Source organism: Bombina bombina, chromosome 4, assembly GCF_027579735.1.
Source record: "Bombina bombina isolate aBomBom1 chromosome 4, aBomBom1.pri, whole genome shotgun sequence".
Taxonomy (NCBI): domain Eukaryota; kingdom Metazoa; phylum Chordata; class Amphibia; order Anura; family Bombinatoridae; genus Bombina; species Bombina bombina.
This window is the reverse complement of record NC_069502.1, coordinates 472205320-472229255: the sequence shown is the minus strand read 5'-3', so window position 1 is coordinate 472229255 and position 23936 is coordinate 472205320. Positions and strand designations below refer to the sequence as shown.

Here is a 23936-nt window from a genome sequence, read left to right as displayed (position 1 = left end):
AAACCCACACTGACCCGACCACGTATATTCAACAGCACTAAACCAGACATCAAATATAATATGTACTTTTTATTCTTTAATACATATATCCTATATAATAAAAGTGTGTTTGTTTGAAGCTGTCATGCGCAGTAGAGACTGTGCATGAGGGCAAACACACCTGGCCTTCCAACTGACCTGGCTGGCGTGTGGTGGAGTGGGCGGGGTCCGGACGTGATATGGGCGTGACGTGGAGTGGTCAGGGCGTGGGCGGGCTGGGCATGGCCAGATGCCGGGGCCGACAGAGAGGTCTAAAGAGGGGGAGTAGAGAGCAGAAGAGGGGGGGATAAAGAGAGGGGGAGAGAGCACAAAAGAGAGGGGGGAGAGTGCACAAAAGAGAGGGGGGAGAGAGCACAAAAGAGAGGGGGAGAGTGCACAAAAGAGAGGGGGGAGAGTGCACAAAAGAGAGGGGGGAGAGTACATCAAAGAAAGGGGGGAGAGTGCACAAAAAAGAAAGGGGGGAGTGCACAAAAGAGAGGGGGAGAGTGCAAAAAAAGAGCAGGGGAGAGAACACAAAAGAGAGGGGGGAGAGAGCACAAAAGAGAGGGGGGTGAGAGCACAAAAGATAGGGGGGAGAATGCACAAAAAAGAGGGGGGAGAGTGCACAAAAGAGAGGGGGGGAGTGCACAAAAGAGAGGGGGAGAGTGCACAAAAGAGATGGGGAGAGAGCACAAATGAGAGGGGGAGAGAGCACAAAAGAGAGGGGGAGAGACAGCAAAATAGATGGGGGAGAGAGACAGCAAAAGAGAGGGGGGAGAAAGCACAAAATAGAGGGGGGAGAGTGCACAAAAGAGAGGGGGAGAGAGCACAAAAGAGAGGGGGAGAGAGCACAAAAGAGAGGGGGGAGAGAGCACAAAAGAGATGGGGAGAGAGCACAAAAGAGAAGGGGGAGAGAGCACAAAAGAGAGGGGGGGAGAGCACAAAAGAGAGGGGGAGAGAGCACAAAAGATAGGGGGAGAGAGCACAAAAGAGAGGGGGGAGAGAACACAAAAGAGAGGGGGAGAGAGCACAAAAGAGAGGGGAGAGAGCAGAAAAGAGAGGGGGAGAGAGAGCAAAAGAGAGGGGGAGAGAGCACAAAAGAGAGGGGGGGAGAGAGCACAAAAGAGAGGGGAGAGAGAGCAAATGAGAGGAGAGAGAGAGAATAAACAATAGGAGAGAGAGCAAACGAGAGGGGGAAGAGAGAGAGCAAAAGAGAGGGAGAGAGACAGCAAAAGAGGGAGAAAGAGAGCAAAAGAGAGGGGAGAGAGAAAGAGAGAGCAAAAGAGAGGGGGGAGAGAGAGAGCAAAAGAGAGGGGGGAGAGAGAGAGTAAAAGAGGGGAGAAAGAGAGAGCAAAAGAGAGGGGGAGAGAGAGAGCAAAAGAGAGGGGGAAGAGAGAGAGCAAAAGAGAGGGGGGAAAGAGCACAAAAGAGAGGGGGGAGAGAGCACAAAAGATAGGGGGGAGAATGCACAAAAAAGAGGGGGGAGAGTGCACAAAAGAGAGGGGGAGAGTGCATAAAAGAGAGGGGGAAGAGTGCACAAAAGAGATGGGGAGAGAGCACAAATGAGAGGGGGAGAGAGCATAAACGAGAGGGGGAGAGACAGCAAAATAGATGGGGGAGAGAGACAGCAAAAGAGAGGGGGGAGAAAGCACAAAAGAGAGGGGAGAGAGTGCACAAAAGAGAGGGGGGAGAATGCACAAAAGAGAGGGGGGAGAGAGCACAAAAGAGAGGGGGAGAGAGCACAAAAGAGAGGAGCACAAAAGAGAGGGGGGAGAGAGCACAAAAGAGAGGGGGAGAGAGCACAAAAGAGAAGGGGGAGAGAGCACAAAAGAGAGGGGGAGAGAGCACAAAAGAGAGGGGGAGAGAGCACAAAAGAGAGGGGGAGAGAGCACAAAAGAGAGGGGGGAGAGAGCACAAAAGAGAGGGGGAGAGAGCACAAAAGAGAGGGGAGAGAGCACAAAAGAGAGGGGGAGAGAGAGAAAAAGAGAGGGGGAGAGAGCAAAGGAGAGGGAGAGAGACAGCAAAAGAGAGGAGAGAGAACAAACAATAGGAGAGAGAGCAAACGAGAGGGGGAAGAGAGAGAGCAAAAGATAGGGAGAGAGAGCAAAAGAGAGGGGAGAGAGAGAGAGAGAGAGAGAGAGAGAGAGAGAGAGAGAGAGAGAGAGAGAGAGAGAGAGAGAGAGAGAGAGAGAGAGAGAGAGAGAGCAAAAGAGAGGGGGGAGAGAGAGAGTAAAAGAGAGTGGAGAAAGATAGAGCAAAAGAGAGGGGGAGAGAGAGAGCAAAAGAGAGGGGGAAGAGAGAGAGCAAAAGAGAGGGGGGAGAGAGAGCAAAAGAGAGGGGGGGAGAGGGAGCAAAAGAGAGGGGGGAGAGAGAGAGTAAAAGAGAGGGGAGAGAGAGAGAGCAAAATAGAGGGGGGATAGAGAGAGAGCAAAAGAGAGGGGAGAAAGAGAGAGCAAAAGAGAGGGGGGATAGAGAGAGAGCAAAAGAGAGGGGAGAAAGAGAGAGCAAAAGAGAGGGGAGAAAGAGAGAGCAAAAGAGAGGGGAGAAAGAGAGAGAGCAAGGGGTGGGACCGCTGTACTGCAAAAAATGGCCCGTGTACACGGGCTTTAGGACTAGCCTATAAATATTTGTATATACCTATACTTATATATAAGGTGGTAAATTGCCATAAAACAGGCTAACAATGGTATTGAGCCAGTTGTTCGTTCCTGTGAGTGCACTTCTCTTGGTATGTATTTAGTCTCCCTATGGGAAAAAAGGGGCAACCAGACGTGGACTCCTTGCTCAGTGTGCTTAGAGGAATATGGCTACACCTTACTGACGAGGTCCAATGAAGGCCGAAATGATTGTCTGGGGTTGCTGTGTTCCTTGTTCAGAGAGGAATTGCCTGGCATTTCAGCACTGGACTGACCGTAATAGGTGGGATCAGACTGATATATTACAGGAAAATTCTACTCTGTGAAAAGCATTACTCAGCTAAAAAGCTGCGCCCAGGTGGTAAATCGCCATAGAGCAGGCTAACAATGGTATTGAGCCAGTTGTTCGTTCCTGTGAGAGCACTTCTCTCGGTATATATATATATATATATATATATATACACGCATACATATACATAGGTATAGTTTTGTTCTTAAATTTAATATAACCGAGAGCAAAAGTATGCATATAGGATCCAAAAACACAAAGCCAATTATAGGCCTCTAGTTATCAAGCCGTCAACCGCAAATACGCTGGAATTCCGCAGCGTATTTGTGGAGAGGCTGATTCGCCATAGTTAACAAAGGCTAGAGACCGGGAAAAGTAGAATATAGTGACGTAAGCTACATTCCGCCGGTCTCAGTCCGACACAGATCGATTCTTACGTCACTCCAGATGTGCGGAACGCAAGTTCAGCACAATCTGACTACTTTTGGAAGTTATCAAATAACTAGCAGGTATGCTCGGCACTATTCCGGCCCAGCGTACCTGGTTTTCAATCCGCCGCCCTGGAGATGGCAGATCCCATAGGAATCAATGGGAGTCTGACAGCAACGAAAGCTGATGTTCGCTGCTGCCCGATATCCCTTGATTTCTATGGGAGATGTCTGCACCTAACACCCTAACATGTACTCCGAGTCTAAACACCCCTAATCTGTCCCCCCTACACCGCTGCCGCCTACTTTATACTTATTAACCCCTAAACCGCCGCTCCCGGACCCCGCCGTCACTATAATAAATATATGAACCCCTAAACCGCCGCTCACGGACCCCGCCGCCACTATAATAAATATATGAACCCCTAAACCGCCGCTCCCGGACCCCGCCGCCACCTACATTATACCTATTAACCCCTAATCTGCCACCCCCTATACTGCCGCCACCTATATTAAAGTTATTAACCCCTATCCTGCCGATCCCGGACCCCACCACAACTAAATAAATTGTTTAACCCCTAAACCGCCACTCCTGGACCCCGCCGCAATTAAATTAAATGTTTAACCCCTAAACCGCCACTCCCGGACCCCGCCGCCACCTATATTAAACTTATTAACCCCTAAACCTAAGTCTAACACTAACACCCTCCTAACTTAAATATTATTGAAATAAATCTAAATACATATTACTATTATTAACTAAATTATTCCTTTTTAAAACTAAATACTTACCTGTAAAATAAACCATAAGATAGCTACAATATAATTAATAATTACATTGTAGCTATTTTAGGATTTATTTTTGTTTTACTGGCAACTTTGTATTTATTTTAACTAGGTACAATAGCTATTAAATAGTTATTAACTATTTAATAGCTATCTAGTTAAAATAACTACAAAATTACCTGTAAAATAAAACCTAACCTAAGTTACAAATACACCTAACACTACACTATCATTAAATTAATTTAAAAAAATACAATTACCTAAAATGAAATACAATTAAATAAACTAAACTATAGTACAAAAAAACACTAAATTACAGAAAATAAAAAAATACAAGAACTTTAAACTAATTACACCTAATCTAAGCCCCCTAATAAAATAAAAAAGCCCCCCAAAATAATAAAATGCCCTACCCTATACTAAATTACAAAGTAATCAGCTCTTTTACCAGCCCTTAAAAGGGCTTTTTGCGGTGCATTGCCCCAAAGTAATCAGCTTTTTTAACTATAAAAAAAATACAACCCCCCCAACATTACAACCCAACACCCACACACCCCTATTCTAAAACCCACCCAAACCCCCCTTAAAAAAACCTAACACTAACCCCCTGAAGATCACCCTACCTTGAGCCGTGTTCACCCAGCCGGGCCGAATTCTTCATCCATGCGGGGCAGAAGAGGTCCTCCATCCGGCCGAAGTCTTCATCCATGTGGCGTCTTCTATCTTCAATCATCCGAAGCGGAGCCATCTTCCATCCAGCCGACGCGGAGCCATCTTCTTCCAACGAAATCCTAACACCGAATGCCTGGTCCTTTAAAAGACATCATCCAAGATGGCGTCCCTCAAATTCCGATTGGCTGATAGGATTCTATCAGCCAATCGGAATTAAGGTAGGAAATATCTGATTGATTGATATAATCAGCCAATCGGATTGAAGTTCAATCCGATTGGCTGATTGGATCAGCCAATAGAATGCGAGGTCAATTCTATTGGCTGATCCAATCAGCCAATCGGATTGAACTTCAATCCGATTGGCTGATTACAGCGGCGGTTTAGGGGTTAAACATTTAATTTAGTTGTGGCCGGGTCCGGGAGCGGTGGTTTAGGGGTTAAACAATTTATTTAGTTGCGGCGGGGTCCGGGATCTGCAGGATAGGGGTTAGTAACTTTAATATAGGTGGCGGCGGTATAGGGGGCGGCAGATTAGGGGTTAATAACTTTAATATAGGTGGCGGCGGTATAGTGGGCGGCAGATTAGGGGTTAATAGGTATAATGTAGGTGGTGGCGGGGTCCAGGAGCGGAGGTTTAGGGGTTCATATATTTATTATAGTTGCGGCGGGGTCCGGGAGCGGCGGTTTAGGGGGTAATAACTTTATTTAGGTGCGGGGGGCTCTGGGAGCGGCGGTTTAGGGGGTAATAACTTTATTTAGGTGCGGGGGGCTCCGGGAGTGACAGTTTAGGGGGTAAAACTGTATAGTATAGTGTGGGTGCTTAGTGACAGGGTAACAAGAAAGCTGCAAAGAAGCCGATGAGCAGCGAGATCGATGACTGTCAGTTAACAACAGTCCGCTGCTCATCACTCCGTACTTGGTGCATGGCTTCTTGACAGCTTTCTTGATAACTTTGGCGAACGTATTCAGGTCCACGGCGGTGATGGTAGGCGAGCTTAGGAGAGCATATTGGGCCGGTGAATGCAGGTAAGTAGACGGCTTGATACATAGAGGCCATATTCTCAATGGTACATTACTCACAGTAACAAAAGAGGAGTGGGACTTGGGGATTATTATTTCAGAATATTTAAAATTTGGTAGACAATGCGCAGTGCAGCCAGTAAGACTAGTCGAAAAAACTTGCTTGTGTTTGGGAGAGGTATTAGTAGCCACTCTTATGCCACTTTACAGATCACTAGTTAGGCCTCATCTGGAATATTGTGTACAGTTCTGGAGACCACATCTCCAGAATTATATAAATAAACTAGAAACTTTCCAAAGGAGGGCAACTAAAATGGTACATGGTCTAAAATGCAAACATACAAAGAAGACTCTATGATCTAAATATGTATAGTTTAAAGGAGAAAAGGGAAAGGAGTGACATGATAGAAACCTTCAAATATATGAAGGCATTTTCCAAAAAAAAAAAAGAAAAACCAAAACAAGGGGGTCACAATCCTAAGTTAGAGGGTAGCAGATTCAGGAAAAACGTGAGAACGCATTTTTTTTTACAGAAAGTGTGGTGGATTCATGGGATACAACTCCAATATAGGTGGTAAACACAGGGACTGTAAAATAATTTAAAAATGCTTGGGACATGCAAGGCTAGCAGAAGTATACAGTAGCATGTTATATGGGTAGACTTGATTGGCCTTTTGGTTCTTTTCTACCGCCATATACACACATATAAACATTTATATTGGTGGTTGTTTGATTTACTGTTGACTTTCTATCATCTTGAACTAGTCTTCCCTGCCCATTCTCCTCTGACCTCTGACATCAACAAGGCATTTTTGTCCACACAACTGGCGCTCATTGGATATTTTCTCTTTTTCGGACCATTCTCTGTACACCTATAGATCAAACATCCTCAAACTTGGCCCACCAGAGGTTTTGGAACTACATTTCCCTTGATGCTCAGCCAGTTTATATGCCGGCTGAGCATCATGAGAAATGTCATTTCAAAACCTCTGGAGGGCCAAGTTTGAGGATGTCTGCTATAGATGGTTGTGGGTGAAAATTCCAGTAGATCAGCAGTTTTTGAAATACTCAGACCAGCCCATCTAGCACCAACAACCATGCCACATTCAAAGTCACTTAAATCCCTTTTCTTCCCCATTCTGATGCTTGGTATGAACTTCAGCAAGTCATCTTCACCACGTCTAGATGCATTGAGTTGTTGTCATGTGATTGGCTGATTAGCAATTTGTGTTACCAAGCAATTGGACAGGTGTACCTAATAAAGTGGCTGGTGAGTGTGTATATATATATATATATATATATATATATATATAAATAATAATAAATTTATATATATATATATATATATATATAACATTTCCACTAGCCCACTAGTCATTGGCGAGTGGAAATTTAACAGTGGCGAGAGAAAGTTAGTAAGTGGATGTCTACAAATATTATCTAAAGAGATATTGGAGAGGAAAAGTAAAAGTGGAGAAAAACATAGGGTTAAGAAAGAGTGAAGAAAAAAAAGAAAAAAAAAAAGAGAGTGAAGAGATTTGAGAGAGAATGGAGAAAGATTTGGCCTGAGAGAGAAAGGGGAGGGTAAAAAGAGAGATTGAAGAGAGGAGGGAGTGGAGAAAAATAAATGAGAAATGATAATATCTCTATAATATCTAACGGTATGCACCATAATAAATAATTCATTATGCCTAAAAGCAAATGATTGGGCTAATAAAAAATACTTTTTGACTTAAGTGAACAACATTGATCTAAGTGTGGCAAGCCTATCACTTTATGTGAAGAGAGATGGATATAAACAATATATATTAAAATCACTGAAAGCCATGAAAGGTACTTTATTAATAGTGATTTATTTCTTAAAAGTAACATCTGTAGCTCACTCTTACAAATCTCAATATCTTATTATGCGGGGATATTATATCTTACCATGAGATGAGATCAGCTGCACATGAGCAATTATGGTTTTTGAGACAGGCACTGAAGCCAACCCTTTTAAGAACTGATCGCGTGTGTACAAGATGTTTATAACATTGATGTTAGCTCATACACTAAGAATAGTAGTGGTCTGCTAAGCAGTAATAAGTACAACAGTGTAACAATTTCTATTAACCCTAAAAGTATCTCTATATTAAATTACATACACTCCAACCCAGTATTAATATCTTCTTTTGTTTGCCAAAATATCGAAAGATGGTTCTTTCAAATATCACACAAGGACAAATAGATAGATAAATAGATAGATAGATGTATAGATAGAAATATAGATAGTGTATTTTCTTGTATACTTCTATGTAACCACAATCATACCTGTTGCTCGGTAACCAATATTATACAATTAGGTTTGCGCAAGGTTGCAAACCAATAAATATGCTGTTAAAAGCAATTTTACCTTAATATCAGCAGCTGGGGTCTGCCTAACAAAAATAATTTTGTGTCCCATAGTAAGTATTAGAAGTCGTTAAGCATTAACTTATACCAGGTTTCTAATAAAAGTGCAAACTGTTAGTACACTGTGGGAAGTTACGGAAAATTGCACCCAGCTCAACTAGGTGTACAAGAGGAAAAATACGTTTTTAAGGCCTCTTTCCCATTGACATTTTAAATCTTTCAAACAATGCAAGTGTTTCAATGAAAAAATAAATTGGTATATGTAATATTTATTGCTGTCCCATATATAGGAATAGTTGCACCTATGTTCTTATGGAAATATTGTATGTATTTACATATAAAAATATATGCAGGCACATATTTACAAAATTCAAACTAGACCTATGCCTAGGGCACTAATACATATTACATATATTAATAAAGTGTAAAATAGAATTATAATAAAAAATAGTATTTGCTTATAGTTAAAAAAATATATATTATAAATGTGGATCTTTGTATTTTCTCTTCAGAGGTGATCACAGGTAAGGAGCACCAACGTTAAATGTACATCAAGAAATCTGACGTCCGTTGTTAATGTACACCTACACCAAAAGAGCAACTGCAAGGAATGTGCAAAATATTTAAATGAAAATCTGGTACTAAAATAAAGCTGTAAACTACTTTTAGCTTTTGGCCACTTTGGTAGCTTACGTCTATAGTTTTTACGGCTCATTGAGCCCTAAGTTAGGTGCATTTAAAGGGACATGACACCCCAAAATTTTCTTTCATGATTCAGATAAACACTAGAGCATACAATTTTAAACAACTTTCCAATTTATATCTATTATCTAATTTGCTTTCTTCTCTTGGTATCATTTGTTGAAAATAATACCTAGGTAGGCTTAGAAGCAGCAATGCACTACTGGGAGCTAGATGCTGATTGTTGGTTGCACACATATACTGTACCTCTTGTCATTGGTTAACCCAATGTATTTAGCTAGCTTCCTGTAGTGCAATGTTGCTCCTTCAACAAAGAATACAAAAGGAATTAAGCAAATTTGCTAATTTAAGTAAATTGGAAAGTTGTTTAAAATTGTATTGTCTGTCTGAAAAATGAAAGAATAAATGTGGGTTTTATATCCCTTTTAAGAGCAGTCAACAATTTGAGATTGTAATCTAATGGGCTTGATCACAAGTGGAGTGGAATCCTTATCGTGAGTATCTTAAACCCAGCCATGAGGTTGCAATATTTTTACCCCTAGAACACGTGTTGCAAGTCGGCATTAAAATAAACATATTGCAAGTTTCCTTGCACAAGCTTGTGATAACTAACACTCCCTATACTACTCAATGAGAGGTGAAAAGTTAAAGCTCACACTCATATTACAAGTCCTTGGTTAATCTTTTTACGCAAGGAATAACAACATTAACACTAGAAATGATAAAGGGACAGTTAAGTCGAAATTAAACTTTCAGGGCTCAGATAAGGCAAGACATTTTAAACAACATTCTTATATACTTCTATCATATAATATTGCTTTGTTCTTTGGTATCCTTTGCTGAAAAGTAGTATCAGGAGCACCAATGCACTGCTGGGAGCTAGCTACTGGTTGGTTTTAACATTTTCTCACACTGTTTAACACACTTTAACATTGAATGTATGAGCCTAGAGATGTAAATGTATGTATCTCTATGTTAAGCCCTTTGCCTGCCATACACCTAGAATTAGAGTTCTGCGGTAGCCGTCAAAAGCAGCGTTAAGGGCTCCTAACGCTGCTTTTGGCTGCCCGCTGGTATATAGAGTCAGCCAGGAAAGGGTCTAACGCTCACTTTCAAGCCGCGAATTTTCCATACCACAGATCCCCTTACGCCAATTGCGTATCCTATCTTTTCAATGGGATCTTCCTAACGCCGGTATTTAGAGTCTTGGCTGGAGTGAGCAGTAGACCCTCTACCGATAAGACTCCAGCCGCAGAAAAAAGTCGGTAGTTAAGAGCTTTCTGGGCTAACGCCTGTTTATAAAGCTCTTAACTACTGTGCTATACACTAACACCCATAAACTACCTATGTACCCCCAAACCGAGGTCCCCCCACATCGCCGCCACTATAATAAAACATTTTAACCCCTAATCTGCCGACCGCACACCGCACACCGCCGCCACCTACATTATTCCTATGAACCCCTAATCTGCTGCCCCTAACATCGCCAACCCCTATATTATATTTATTAACCCCTAATCTGCCCCCCCCCAACGTCGCCGCTACCTAACTACACTTATTAACCCCTAATCTGCTGACCGGACCTCGCCGCTACTCTAATAAATGTATTAACCCCTAAAGCTAAGTCTAACCTTAACCCTAACAACCCCCTAACTTAAATATAATTTTAATCTAACGAAATAAATTAAATCTTATTAACTAAAGTATTCCTATTTAAAACGAAATACTTACCTATAAAATAAACCCTAATATAGCTACAATATAACGAATAATTATATTGTAGCTATTTTAGGATTTATATTTATTTTACAGGCAACTTTGTATTTATTTTAACTAGGTACAATAGCTATTAAATAGTTATTTACTATTTAATAGCTACCTAGTTAAAATAATTACAAAATTACCTGTAAAGTAAACCCTAACCTAAGTTACAATTAAACCTAACACTACACTATAATTAAATAAATTAAATTAATTACCTACAATTAAATAAACTAAACTAAATTACAAAACCCCCCTCTAAGCCCCCTAATAAAATAACAAATCCCCCCAAAATAAAAAAAATTCCCTACCCTAATCTAAATTACAAAAGTTAACAGCTCTATTACCAGCCCTTAAAAGGGATTTTTGCGGGGCATGCCCCAAAGTAATCAGCTCTTTTGCCTGTAAAAAAAAACACAATACCACCCCCCAACATTAAAACCCACCACCCACATACCCCTACTCTAACCCAAACCCCCCTTAAATAAACCTAACACTACCCCCCCTGAAGATCTCCCTACCTTGAGTCGTCTTCACCCAACCGGGCCGAAGTCTTCATCCGATGGGGCAGAAGAGGACATCCAGACGGGTAGAAGTCTTCATCCTATCCGGGCAGAAGAGGACATCCGGACCGGCAGACATCTTCATCCAAGCGGCATCTTCTATCTTCATCCATCTGACGAGGAGCGGCTCCATCTTCAAGACCTCCGGCACGGAACATCCTCCTTCCCCGACGACTACCCGAGGAATGAAGGTTCCTTTAAGTGACGTCATCCAAGATGGCGTCCCTCGAATTCCGATTGGCTGATAGGATTCTATCAGCCAATCGGAATTAAGGTAGGAAAAACCTGATTGGCTGATTGAATCAGCCAATCAGATTCAAGTTCAATCCGATTGGCTGATCCAATCAGCCAATCAGATTGAGCTTGCATTCTATTGGCTGATCGGAACAGCCAATACAATGCGAGCTCAATCTGATTGGCTGATCAGCCAATCAGATTTTTCCTACCTTAATTCTGATTGGCTGATAGAATCCTATCAGCCAATCGGAATTCGAGGGACGCCATCTTGGATGATGTCACTTAAAGGAACCTTCATTCGTCGGGTAGTCATCGGGGAAGGAGGTTGCCGGATAGGATGAAGACTTCTGCCGGTCTGTATGTCCTCTTCTGCCCCATCGGATGAAGACTTCGGCCCGGTTGGGTGAAGACGACTCAAGGTAGGGAGAGCTTCAGGGGGGTAGTGTTAGGTTTATTTAAGGGGGGTTTGGGTTAGAGTAGGGGTATGTGGGTTTTAATGTTGGGGGGTGGTATTGTGTTTTTTTTTACAGGCAAAAGAGCTGATTACTTTGGGGCATGCCCCGCAAAAAGCCCTTTTAAGGGCTGGTAATAGAGCTGTTAACTTTTGTAATTTAGATTAGGGTAGGGAATTTTTTTTATTTTGGGGGGATTTGTTATTTTATTAGAGTAGGTGTAATTAGATTAAAATTCTTGTAATCTTTTTTTATTTTTTTGTAATTTAGTGTTTGTTTTTTTGTAATTTACTTTAGTTTATTTAATTGTAGGTAATTGTAGGTAATTTATTTAATTTATTTAATTATAGTGTAGTGTTAGGTTTAATTGTAACTTAGGTTAGGATTTATTTTACAGGTAATTTTGTAATTATTTTAACTAGGTAGCTATTAAGTAGTAAATAACTATTTAATAGCTATTGTACCTAGTTAAAATAAATACAAAGTTGCCTGTAAAATAAATATAAATCCTAAAATAGCTACAATATAATTATTCGTTATATTGTAGCTATATTAGGGTTTATTTTATAGGTAAGTATTTAGTTTTAAATAGGAATACTTTAGTTAATAAGATTTAATTTATTTCATTAGATTAAAATTATATTTAATTTAGGGGGTGTTAGGGTTAGACTTAGCTTTAGGGGTTAATACATTTATTAGAGTAGCGGCGATTAGGGGTTAATAAGTGTAGTTAGGTAGCGGCGACATTGGGGGGGCAGATTAGGGGTTAATAAATATAATATAGGGGTCGGCGGTGTTAGGGGCATCAGATTAGGGGTTCATAGGGATAATGTAGGTGGCGGTGGTGTCCGGAGCGGCAGATTAGGGGTTAATTGTGTAATGCAGGTGTCAGCGATAGCGGGGGCGGCAGATTAAGGGTTAATAAGTGTAAGGTTAGGGGTGTTTAGACTCGGGTTTCATGTTAGGGTGTTAGGTGCAGACTTAGAAAGTGTTTCCCCATAGGAAACAATGGGGCTGCGTTAGGAGCTGAAAGCTGCTTTTTTGCAGGTGTTAGGGTTTTTTCCAGCCCAAACTGCCCCATTGTTTCCTATGGGGGTATCGTGCACAAGCGCGTTTTTCCAGCTAGCTGCTACCATAAGCAACGCTGGTATTGAGGGTTGAAGTGGCGGTAAATATGCCTGTACGCTCCCTTTTTGGAGCCTAACGCAGCCCTTCAGAGAACTCTCAATACCAGCGTTGTTTAGAAGCAGCGCTAGAAAAAAAAGACGCAGAGCTAACGCACCCCTTCGGCCGCAAGACTCTAAATCTAGGTGTTAGTTTTTCTAACACTTAAGACCTCATAACTTTGAGCCCTTATAACTTTTGGGTACAATATTTTTTTTGTAATATTTTTATTAAATGGTGTTATTATTAGTGTAACTGTACTTTTTAATGTAGTTTTGATGTGTTTTGTGCAACTTTTTGTTTCGCAAAATAGTTAACCAGAGCTCTGAGGACGTAGTAATCATTCTAGCATAAATCGCGATTGCACTCAAGCCATCGCATTTACTTTCAACTTCTAATACCAGTAGTAAACCCGACAAGTGCAAACACCTGTGATAAACCCCTTATCGCTCGCTCGTAACTGCCCTTAGCCAGATCTGATCATTCCCGGTCCCCACTGATGCTAATGAGATGCTTCTTAAAGGGTGACCTCACCATTCTAGTAGTCATGCTCACATACCTCATTTTATACCATTCTCAAGAACTCTAATACACTATATAGGTCATGGAACAGTTTATACACTGCAATTGTAGTCCTGCAATTAGCATATGATTTTAAGGTCCGAGGTTTATTCCTTTGAGTTTTATTCTCATAGACCTGTGGGGCTTATAAAATCCCCTTCTATAGTGGTGTGAGATATAAAGCCCACATTTACTAGTTTGGACTGAATTAAACAATAATTTGGATACAAATTATATTACTAATAAAGAATTTGAACAACTATCAGATCAATGTTTATAGAGTTTACACAATTATTTCTCTCTCCTTTTATTTTTTATTGTGCTAAAATTACCAATAAAATAGATGGCATGAACTGAGACACAACCATCCTATTTGTACAAAAAGTTTTATTGTACTGTTCATTTTTTCTTTAAATAAAACAGCATTTTATGCTTATGTTTATGTATACATTTATTTACATACATTTTAAATGAATATAACTGCAGTCATGTTCCGCTATCTTTTTTTACTAGAGTTTTTTCTGAGCCATATATCAATAACCCCTTAACAACAATTAAAACACATAATTATATAATTATTCATGAAAGCATACACATGCAAAAAGACAAATGCACTCATAATTTCACACAAGCTTCTTAAAGGGACAGTCTAGGCCAAAACAAACTTTCATGATTCAGATAGAGCATGTAATTTTAAACAATTTTCCAATTTACTTTTATCACCAATTTTGCTTTGTTCTCTTGGTATTCTTAGTTGAAAGCTTAACCTGGGAGGTTCATATGATAATTTCTTAGACCTTGAAGCCCACCTCTTTCAGATTGCATTTTAACAGTTTTTCACCACTAGAGGGTGTTAGTTCACGTATTTCATATAGATAACACTGTGCTCGTGCACAAGAAGTTATCTGGGAGCAGGCACTGATTGGCTAGACTGCAAGTCTGTCAAAAGAACTGAAAAAAGGGGCAGTTTGCAGAGGCTTAGATACAAGATAATCACAGAGGTTAAAAGTATATTATTATAAATGTGTTGGTTATGCAAAACTGGGAAATGGGTAATAAAGGGATTATCTATCTTTTAAAACAATAAAAAATCTGGTGTAGACTGTCCCTTTAAAATCAAAGGTAAATAAATATGTAGCAAGCTTGAACCGATTTTAAAACTTATATTTCTGTTTCTTCAGTTTTAGTTAGTACCATCACATCTTTACTTTAGAACTATTCCCTCATCTGGTTATCACTCTTTGTCCCTCAAAACCCTCTGATGTTGTTTAGTCAAACATACAGCCTTATATTTCTGTCCATCTAGTTGGTTAATGGGAATTACCTACAATATTAAATCTTCACTGCAGTAACAGCTGTGTAAATTTTATGACTGGGAATCAGCTGTCTGAATAACCTGTTTGTAAATGATCACTTACTTAATAAGCTTCCTATATGAGACCACTGGGCTTATAAACTGCCTGTGTGTGACCACTGTTCTGATAACCTGTCTGTATATAACCACTAGTGTGATAACCTGTCTGATAAGACCACTTTTCTAATAACCTGTCTTTATTGATCCCTAGGCTCATAACCAGTCTTTGCCTGAGCATTAGTCTGATCACCCACCAATATGCAACCACTAGCATAAACTTCCTTCAGTTCTTAATCTTAAGCATATACATAGATATTTACAGTTTAAACAGTGCCCATAGACTGTAATGTAAAGGCCCTTTCCGTGCCATTTGTTTTCTTACTCCGCACATCCCCTCACTTTAACCTCTTATAAATAATTTGTGCATTTTTTTTTTTTTTTTTCAATAAAGATGCTGATATTTTTTATATTTATAAAGGATTTTGTTCACTTTACTTGGGGGGCAATTGGGGCACATGTTTTAATTTAATTAGAGGTCTGACCTCTGGTTAATTTTGCTTAGCATTAACCAGCCACTTGTAATGACTGGTTATTTAACGTGCACCTGTAAATGTGCAAATTTGCCCCTTTATGGGCGCACTTTAAATTAGCGCTCCACTTCTAATCTAGCCCTAACTATTTATTTTTAAATAAAATGTGCACTGATATTACAGGGTCGCATTCGCATTGCAGGAAATATTTTAACTCAAGAGAGCACACTTCCACAAGCTCCAATGGGAGCCTCGTTCTCATGCCGTGAGACACGACAGAGAACCTAGCGCAGCAAAGGGGGTAAGTCGCTCAGCGATGGGCAGCAAAGTGTAAATATATATGTATACATACTGTATATATTTATGTGTCAATATATGTATATACACATATTAACACATAAATATACTGTATATGTAAATAAGCATAAATTCATCCACCAATAAAAAAGTGCTGTCCAGAGTACTGAAACCAAAAACAAGCTTAGATGCCTTCTTTTTCAAGTAATGATAGCAAGAGAACGAAGAAAAATTGATAACAGGAGTAAATTTTAAAGTTGCTTAAAATCGCATGCTCTTTCTGAATTACAAAAGAAAAAAATTGGGTTCAGTGTCCCTTTAAGTTTGGGGGGCAATTTGGGCACAAAATCTCTGGTTAATATTCGGAGCATTAATGGCTACCAAAAATCTTGTGGTAACATTAACCAGCCACTTGTAATGGCTGGTTATTTATTGTGTACACATAAACAGGTGAATTTAACCATTTACGGACAAGCAATAAATTATCGCTCCACTTGTAATCTAGCGCTGAATCTAGCAAATTTATTTACATTTCATTGAATAGTCTAACTCCTTTGCAAAAGAATCCCCACTTGTGTCATGCTCTCCATGTCTATTCACTACAGCTGATACATGTTCCTATTTCTACTTTGCAATTCCAAAGACATTTACAACCGCTATCATTTCTTAGATTCATTTTGCTTGGCAGATAGATTTACAGTCTAAATCCCCCTTTATATCACATAAGGAGGAGGGAACATTCATGTTCCAATTCAGCTGTACCCTTTACGCTTCTGTAGAATGTAGAAAATCCATTTGTGAAATCCATCTCATGTTACTGAACTCCTCGATAAATTAATCTCTGTGGTTTTAAAATGCTTAGCTTATAATGACAGGGAAGTCCACTATTTTAAGGGAACTTCACAAGTGTAAACTTAAGATACCACTGCATTTTATCCAAAATGAACTAGAGTCAACCAGGCAGTAGCACCATTGTATACATACAAACAAATATATATTATTGTACCAGCCTGTAACATTACCTGAAGATCATACACACAATGAAGGCTCGATCTAGCAGCACTAGAATATAAAAATATTAGCATATTGATCGCTAATGTATTCTTTGCTCTACTGAATGTTCACTGTATATGTAATAAACAAACATATATTAATGGTATCTTTTTTTTTTATTATTTCTGCAGTCACTTAGATCTGACCAATGACAATGCCTTCACTGCTACACTATGATAAAATCATTCACCCATTAGCCATGCTCAGAAGCCTGACAACAGCAAGAAGGTTATATATCCTTATCTCTTTACTGTCTCCCTTATACCTTCTTTTTCATTCAATTCCTTTTAATGTTGGTATACATGTCTATTATCTTCCTTTTCCATGCCTATCACTGTCACTGTCCTTTGGCAAGCCAACCTCACACCTTCTTTATTGGCCTGACTAACTGGCTAAAGTCCACAATTTAACTTAAAATCCACTCTATTATCTTGGAAGTTTGCAACATTCCCATTAACACCACCAGCATTCTCTGCTGTCTTAAAGTTTTTTTGTCATACTTCTTGCCTTGGCCTGTCCCAACAGACTGTAACTGTCCTTGAGGTAACTGTACCCATTACTTCATACCTTAGCTGTGACATTCCAGACATACATGCTAATAGCTCATTAAACTCAAGATATTGCTATCATTCATAAAAAAAGAGTACTGTTTAAAATGTTTTTTGTGTGCTTTTTTTAATTTATTTTATTGGTAAAAAAAAATACATTAATGCCCCCTTGGCTTTAAATGCATTCCAGAAAGGAAATATACAATTAACCTGCCAATCCTAGTTTATATTAAAAAAAAAACACTTTTTTTTTTTTTTTAAATCTCTCGTACCAAACCATATTTTTTCACTCATACAATATTCTTCTCCATTTCAACTCACTCTCTAAAATATTAAATAAATGAATAAGAGAGTAGTCACAGCTAAAAATAAATGCTGTGAAAAAGAATGACAAGGCAGCACACAAATTGCATAAATAACGAGTGGTTTATTTGCTAAACCTACACATGTCAAAAACAAAATTCACAAAACCCTTAATTGCAATAAAAAGAGTGACTATTAAACCCAGGCCTGGTTAGTACTATTATCTGACACACTACCGTAAAACTACGGTTATTACAAATAATGTTCGAAGTATATAACATATCTTAAACTATGCGCTGTTATAAATAAACATTGTGTGAAAGATAAAATATTGCAACATAATTCAAAAAAGACACAGATTAACAATGTCCATTTTAACAGAGCACTTAGTGTGAAACACACGCTCTGTGATTGAAATGTGTTACAAAGAAGCAGTTCCAGCGTTACTGATTGGAAAACCAACTGTAATAGAATTACTGAGCGAACAGTCTCACCACATTCGCGGTACAAAGTTCCAGTATTTGCTCCAACACTAGCTTGTATAATTACCACTTGATCACTCCAAACTTTGCATGTTTCTCATGCCGGATCCTGGTAATTCTCCAAACAAAGCAGTTTGTGTTAAGGCTCCGTTACGGTTAATGCCTCTTTGTATTTACAAATACAAAGAGGCATTAACCGTATTAAGGGTTTTGTGAATTTTGTTTTTGACATGTGTAGGTTTAGCAAATAAACCACTCGTTATTTATGCAATTTGTGTGCTGCCTTGTCATTCTTTTTCACAGCATTTATTTTTAGCTGTGACTACTCTCTTATTCATTTATTTAATATTTCATTATGACTGCTAGCACCAAAATTGTTTTTGTTTGTGATCAAGATAGAGTGCACACATTTCAATAATTAGTAATTCACTCTCTAAAATAACTCTCTTGACAAATCTCCTCCAAAGGATTCTGCCTTATGATTCACCAACATTCTTCAAAATATGTTTCATAAATTTTCCTTTAACTTTCTAAAATTCCCAATGGAGCACATTCATTAAATTCTTTTGTTTGTTTATTCTTATGTCATATTTGTTTTATGCATTTGTTGCTCTCATTGTACAGTGCTGTAAAATAAATTGTTTTACAAATAATGCATATTGTATACATATTTAATTAAGATGCAAGTGAGTAGCCACAGTGGGCATTTATGTGTTGGAATATGCCTGTATTGGAGAGTATTGGCATTACTGGTTTAAAAGTTGGCTTTATCCACATTACAGAAAAAATCTTACTTAAAAATGTTCATGGGCTTAACATTTTATTTTATTTAAGATAAATATTTTAAATTGGAATCTTAACACAACATAGTTATGCCGTGTTTTAAATTATACTATTGTATGGATTATAAATAAAGTGAAATATCGTTCCCAAATTACATGTAGACTGTCATATGAAAAGGGAGTAAGCCCTATTTTCTGTGTGTGTTAAATATGTTCAGATAAGTAAGAATGCATTGAATGGGCTTTCTAGTTGGCTATCTGCTTTCAATTTTGAAAACTATTCTGTGTACAATAGTTTTATGCCTATAGTGCATTATGAGTTGGGTTTGTTGTTTAATTGGTGAACTGCAGCAATTGTTTCAAGGTTGTCTACTATAATTCTGATGCGACTAACTCTGTCTTTCTTCCATCCCAATAATTTATGGACCATTAAGAACTCAAGTAACAATATAGCAATTATTATTTAACAGCTGCTGTTAATCAGTTAAGCTATTATCCAGCTGTGCTTTATAAGTACACTTGGGTGTATAAAATATATACAATTAATATTGAAAAGTTTAATAACAGTAAGTTTATATATATTCATAATTATAACACAATTTAAAAGGATAGGCAACATAATCTACAAATGTATAATGATGTTTATGTGCATTCATCATTATTTATTTAAGAAAATGTATGCATTATTAAAAAACATGTGGAACTAATATTTGATTTATTTATTTTTATTTCAGTTGAGAGCACCATTAGATCTTAAATTAAGATGCTATTAGATTCCAAGAAATAATCAATTCTTGTCAAAACTTTGGCAATCTAAAAAAGACAATGCAATTCAAAAAATAAATAAATAAATAAATAATAATTTAAAAAAATGTATGTGATAGTAAATAACTTGTATCCCCTATATCTTCTAGGCAGCATATGATGTGTGATTGGAAGACTGTGACCTAAACTCAGAGTGAAATACCCTCCTTATTCTTGCATAGCATGCGGTAATGTAATGTTGGGCCATCATCATGCTGTAAGTGATGATGAAAAATGCGACAAGGATGTTCCCTGATGAGATGCATTTCCTTATTGCTTGTGGTGAGGGGGACTCTAGAGCAACATTTTAACTGGTGATCACTTGCAAAAGCAGCAACATATTAGCTATTGCATAGGAGAAATTAATGGACCCTCTATCTTCACGAAGAGTGACAAATGACCACTCATTTGATAAGGGAGATACCTTTATATTGAATGAGTTGTCTTGGATGCAGATAATCATTTTAAGATACAATGCTCCTTTGTCCTAATAAATGATAACATTTATTAGAAAGAAGAGATTATCCTCATTTTATTATTAAAGTGCAATATGCCCCTCTTATTTGCCCCAGTAATTACTAGACTGTTTTGGGGGGCTTTTCCAGAGCCAATACGTCCCCCTTTAATAAAACCAAGGGCTATTTGACACACTGGGGCTGAATTATCAAACTCCAAATGTAGCTTGATGCCCCTGTTTCCGCGCGAGTCTCCAGGCTTGCCGGAAACAGTAGTTATGAAGCAGCGGTCTAAAGACTGCTGCTCCATAACTTGTCTGCCTGCTCTGAGGCCGCAGACATCAATCTGCCCAATCCTATACAATCGGGCTGATTGACACCCCCATATAGCGGCCGATTGGCTGCAAATCTGCAGGGGGCGGCATTGCACAAGCAGTTCACAAGAACTGCTTGTGTTATGAAAAATGCTGACAGCGTATGCTCACACTTTAATAAATTGACCCCAATGTCTCTGATATTGATAAGTGATTTCACTGTAATTGTTTATACCTTACCTAATGTATTTGCTGTATTGAGGGATAATGCCTCTAAAAGAGTGCCTTTCTTCTAAAGATTCCATATACCACACAAAAATATACTCCCCCCATGAAAGGGTTGATTAACCTCTCTCAGATAAAGGGTTACATACAGGTTTTCTGTCTCTAAAAGCATCCACATCACCCCAATATAAGCACTAAAACAGGGCAAGTGACCCTTTTCTAGAAAGAAGGAGGGGTCATAGTCTGGTACCACCCACTATGTCATCAGTGATTACCTCATAGAACCTTAGAAACTCAAAAGAGGTTGGGGCAGCCCTTATTTACCACACACATAACATAGGTATATTAGACCCCTATCTGAAATGTAAAAAAATAAATAAAATAAAAATGTGAATTGGCTCAATTCCATAGTGTGTAGTGATGCAAAAAATCTTTATGAGTATGTTAATCTTTTACCATGTAGTATAGAATACAGCTCTGAATAAAATTGATTAAAATTTGTGGTTTCTTTTTTTCTTTGTTTTCGTAGAAGAACAAGCACTCCCTGTAATACTGTTTAAATATAGTGGTTTGCAATGTTAGGCCTATAAAAGCAATAGGGACGTAGCTCAGTACAAGGTCGCAACAAAGCTACATATCAAGGCTAGATAGTAGAACTGGTAGGAATGATTTTCTACTACATAATCCTGCTTTTTAATGTAAATAACCATTTTAGCTAATTTAACTCTCTTGTTGCAGAGCAATAAGAGTGCAAATTAATTGATATTGACACTTTCTGACACTTTATACCTATTGAGGATGATTCATAGATAGATAGATAGATAGATAGATAGATAGATAGATAGATAGATAGACAGACAGACAGACAGACAGAAAGCTAGACGGATAGATAGATAGATAGATAGATAGAAAGATAGATAGATAGATAGATAGATAGATAGATAGATAGATAGATAGATAGATAGATAGATAGATAGATAGATAGATAGATAGATAGATAGATAGATAGATAGATAGATAGATAGATAGATAGATAGATAGATAGATAGATAGATAGATAGATAGATAGATAGATAGATAGATAGATAGATAGATAGATAGATAGATAGATAGATAGATAGATAGATAGATAGATAGATAGACAGACAGACAGAAAGCTAGACGAATAGATAGATAGATAGATAGAAAGATAGATAGATAGATAGTAATTGTTTTATGGAATAATGCCAGCATTATGAGTTATGGTGCCTCCCAGACTCATTAGCTCAAGAAAAGAATCTTAGTGATGTCACACGTGCTGTTGACAATCACATGACAAATTTACATACAATAATATCACTTCATGTTACAATGTTAAATCATCTATCATGATTCTGTTTTACATGTTTAAGATACCTTATTCTACAAAAACACACAGTAGAACAAACTTATATAAAACTGGTAAAGGTAATATTATTACATTTCCTTATTACACATACTGTAACTATGAGGAATTATCATCATTTATGACCAGTGATTTACAATTGCTATACAAAATAGAGCAGTCTATTTTTATAATTGCTAATACAGGTTAAAATATAAAAATATTACTTTCTAAAACGAATTACTTTTATCACATAATAATCCTTGCAAAATGTAGGTAAATAAGTATAATGTTTTAACTAGTATACAAGATTTATCATTATATATATATATTTATATATATACACACACATAAAGTACATACACAACCATACATTTATAATTTGATCAAGACAGATTTACAGATATGTTTCTCAATTAGTCATGGAATTTTTGTTATAAGAACTCACATTTCAATACTAAATCTCCTATATTTCCTTTACTAAAAACTTATAGCTGCTCTTCAACACAGATCCCAATCGAGACAGCAAAACCTTGCAATGATAAGAAGGTGACAGACATGTTTAGTCCTTGTAGCTGGGTGACACTCTGTTCTATCTAATTACACTAGAATTGTACAAATCAATACTTCTGCTAATCTCTCAGCTTCTGTTTTTAAGTGCTTCCTATCCGATACTGACCAAGGATCTAGACAAACACTCATGAACTCTGTAATTTATGTAGCTGCAAACCTAATAAAACAGCCTGTCCATATTACTTGTAGGCTTCACTCGCACTGCCAATTTTCTTTATTCAAGGTGACCTTTAGTGCATTGCAAATACAAAAAAATAAAAATCAGGTATTCTGATTGAAGCTATGATCCGAACCATATGGTTAGTTTGTTTTTATTCATGCATTATAATGTTATAGCCTACACAAAACATGTTTTTTTAAAAAGAATATATCTTCAGGCCTGTCAGTTTATTAATCAAATGGCAAACATCCAAATTCACAAAGCACAAGGATTTTATTTAATAGCCAAAAACCTTGGACAGTGGAGTGTGCAAATTCGATGACTCAATGGCCTATAAGGATTTTTATTACAACTTAGATTGGCTGTCAAAGTTTCCTATTCAGTTATGCTTTCCTGTTTACTAAAAGCTGTATTTAATCCTTTTGAAATTAATGTGGGAATTTAGGTACACACACCCACATTAACACACAGTTCTTGACTGTATTCAATCACATTTAATACATTCTCACATTATTTTGTCATATAACATATTAATATTTAAAAAAAAATGAATACTATGTATTGCAGGCGACTTGAATTAACAAAAATGTAACTCACCAGAGGAGGAAGAAATAAAACCTTCAATGCAGAGAAGAGCAGGATCTGTGTTAACCAACTAACCAGGCTCAGACTGATGAAAACAAAAATAATATCTATCTGTAAAGGAATGCAGCTGCCCTTCCATCCCATTTATGGCTAGACATGATGCTATATATAGAAGCTATGGACTGGTAGTCTTTAAATTTTAGGTCACACTGTTGGATGTTAAAGTATATCTTAGCTCACAGTATTAAACTAAAGTATATACTTTATAGTATTTCCATGTGTAGTAGTGATATCTTCACATTATAATGTAAATATTTTATTTTATTTATTTCATTAGGTTGCTATAAAAAGTGAACAGATCCTTAAATATATTTGCATACACAATTTAAAACATATTGTACATTCTATGCTGAGATTATACATGTTTT

At 37.8% G+C, this 23936-nt stretch overlaps 1 protein-coding gene across 3 annotated transcripts in view; it reads right to left on the bottom strand.

Annotated features, from left to right (window-relative positions):
* MYOM2 (myomesin 2) overlaps positions 1-23661 on the bottom strand; it is a 302384-nt gene extending 278723 nt beyond the window's left edge. For all 3 annotated transcript variants that reach the window (XM_053710368.1, XM_053710369.1, XM_053710370.1), the window contains exon 1: positions 23521-23661. The gene's annotated coding sequence lies outside the window, so the exon portion shown is untranslated. The remainder of the gene's footprint in view (positions 1-23520) is intronic.
* Between the last annotated feature and the right edge of the window lie 275 nt (positions 23662-23936).